Genomic DNA, 2,959 nt, shown 5'->3' with positions numbered 1-2,959 from the left:
CCTCGAATACTACCATTACATTGTACGTCTTCATTTTTATGGAGTTGCTAGATTGAGATTTATTAAGCTAGATTGACATTTCATCATAACACTGATCGAGAGATAGAGGCCTGAGACGTATACATTTCATGTGCTCACTGGAGAGTGCACTACCATTCTATAGGATATAGAAGTATTGTTCGGGTTACCTGTTGATGGAGAGTCAGTTATCAGAGTAATGCACGATTACTGCTAAATATTTTCAACTGTTACCCAGTGTGACCCCACATGCTGATAAAATAAAAGAACCGAGGTTAAGTTTAACATGGTTAGAGACACAATTTCGTGAGCTTGCTGATGATGTAGATGAGAAAGCTGTCATGAGATATACATGAGCATATATACTACAGATGATGGGTGGAAGTCTATTTTCTGACAAATCAAGTCACTTCGTGCACTTGATGTTCCTACCATTGTTAGTCAACCTCTATGACACAAGACGATATTCTGGGGGTGGAGTATGTTTCGCATGACTGTATAGATAGGTATGCAAAGCAACAAAATTCAACGTTCATGAAATCATTGAGCTTCTGATGCTTTTGCAATTATGAGCTTGGGAACAATTTCCAACAATGGCTCCACAACTCCAACATGAGAATGATGATCAATTAGTTGGACGAGCCTATGGTCCTCGATATGTTATTGAAATTTAGTTTAATTTAATAAATATTTTTATACGACTGATATAGTTAATTTTAAATCTAAAATATTAATTTAATAATATAGGTGGAGAGAGAAATTTTGTATAACTAGGTCAGCTACACATGTAGTTAGTCCATATAGATACATATATGATTTGTTTAAACATAATCATGTACATGAATACTGAACCCAATTGAATTTTTTATACATATTTTTAATGTACATGTCTTTAATATTTTTAATATAATATTTTATGTATCAGATTATTTGGGAGCCTTACAAAGTTGTCATTGACACTTTTATTATTTTCTGTACAAAATGGTCAACACATATGGCAGACGATAAACCCTTTCATATGTTTTTACATTGGTGAGTGAAATTTGCCTAACAGGGTGATCAGGCAATTTTCTCTCCAAACAGGATGTCCCATTGGAATGGAATAGTAAACCTCTACTGCATGACATCGACCTAAGAACTAGAGATTGGTTTAAAAAGTTGCACATTTGGTAGTGTGATGACACTGTCGTGGAAGGTTCATTGTAAGGAGATATCCAATTGGGCAATTTGATAGAGATGCAACTCAAAATTATATCAATTGGTACAATATTGTTACAAGGTGCTACGTTACTCGTTCAGGAGCAACTGTGGGACATCTAATACGTAATTAAATATTGTCTAATTAATTTTTATTTAAATTTATTTTAAATATTGTTTCTTTATAATTCACAGAGATCAAATAAAAATCGCTTTCGTGATGTTGCAAATTATCTAAATCAGGTCTTTACTATATGCAGTAATAACAAGAGCTATATGGAGAAGATACATTATATGTACGATACACTTATTGCTTTTCCACCATTTCTTAGGTGTAGGGTACGTGCTCGAGTAGAAGAAGATGAGTATGATGACGTCGACTACAATGTTGAAGGATTGTCTCCTATGACACTGATGCAAAGCCAAACTAATTGTGTTAGTCCGATGATGATGATGCCATCTTTTGGTTTAGGATATTATGATTCAGAGGCTAGTCTATTATCTTCATGCATGCATGGACATGAGCGTGGCCATGGAGAGCATAACGAATATTTATACTATGAAGCGCCTACAGATGTATAAGATCCACCAGAGCAACATCAAGAGGAACCAAAGTAACCTAGAGTTCAAAGTCGATAATGAAACTCAGCTCGAAATCGACGACGTCCGTCTTGTGGAACACATTGATTTTTTTGTTATTTTTTTTAAATAAATGAGAATCATTAAATTGTTGTACTGATATAAAAATTTTAATTTACATTTTATTATTTTCCAATTATGAATCATAGTTGTAATATGGAAGAAAAAAGATAACTTGTTCTTTTCTATAATATCTCTTAGAGTTAATTTGGTTGGGTTTTATCTCCTAAAACTCGTGGTATGTAAACAATGGAGCTTATTCTGAAAATTAAATAAGGGTGTTTTTTAATAGATCTATTGCTTGAATAGAAATCCAATAAACTTAAAAGTCCATTGACTATTGGATGGGTACTTGAACTTCATGTGGAGACATAAAGGTGGATCAGGTTCGAGTAAATAGTCAAAATGATCTATAGTACATGGATAAGGTTGGACACCTTATTCTGGTAACACTATTGGATACGACCTACTTTGTAGTTGTTATAAGGAGTTGTAAAGTGCTACAAACGAAGTAATCCTAATTCGTTCATGTTGGATATGAGGAGTAGTGGTGATCTTGTGCAAAAGAGTTTGTACAAGATCGGACCACGAAATGAGTCACTCTTACTTTATAACGTTGTTTACTGTTTAAGACTGACTATTTCAAAACGATGACCTAGGTAACTTGACCTTAATCCTGAGCTAACTATGAACTCCTGTTTATTCGGGATTGCCCTAAAATTTTCATAGGTGAGGGTTGGCTCAACAGCGCCGGCCCGATATGACTGCCATTTCAGGGGTAAGACTGGATAGATTCCTGGGGACATAGGGTGCAATAGGGAATTCACTCCTACTCGCTTTAAGGATAGTAGAGAGGTTGTTCCTTTAAGTGCTAATTCTGGGGCTTGAACAAGGGATCCCACCCTCGCATTTGGCATGAGAGGGACTCGATTTTATTATTGGATCACAAAAAAAATTGTTCATTAGGGGATCAGTGGGGCCTTAAGGAACAAGAAGTAATTTCGGGGGTAAAACAGAGATTTGACCCAACCGTTATTACGAATAACCTATGAAGGGTTAACTTACTAATCATGGTTATATCGAGTGGACATAATATATCTACAGT

The sequence above is a fragment of the Benincasa hispida genome, chromosome 3, assembly GCF_027475165.1.
Source record: "Benincasa hispida cultivar pf3 chromosome 3, pf3_genome.v1.1, whole genome shotgun sequence".
In the NCBI taxonomy this organism is placed as follows: Eukaryota; Viridiplantae; Streptophyta; class Magnoliopsida; order Cucurbitales; family Cucurbitaceae; genus Benincasa; species Benincasa hispida.
This window is presented reverse-complemented; position numbering follows the sequence as displayed.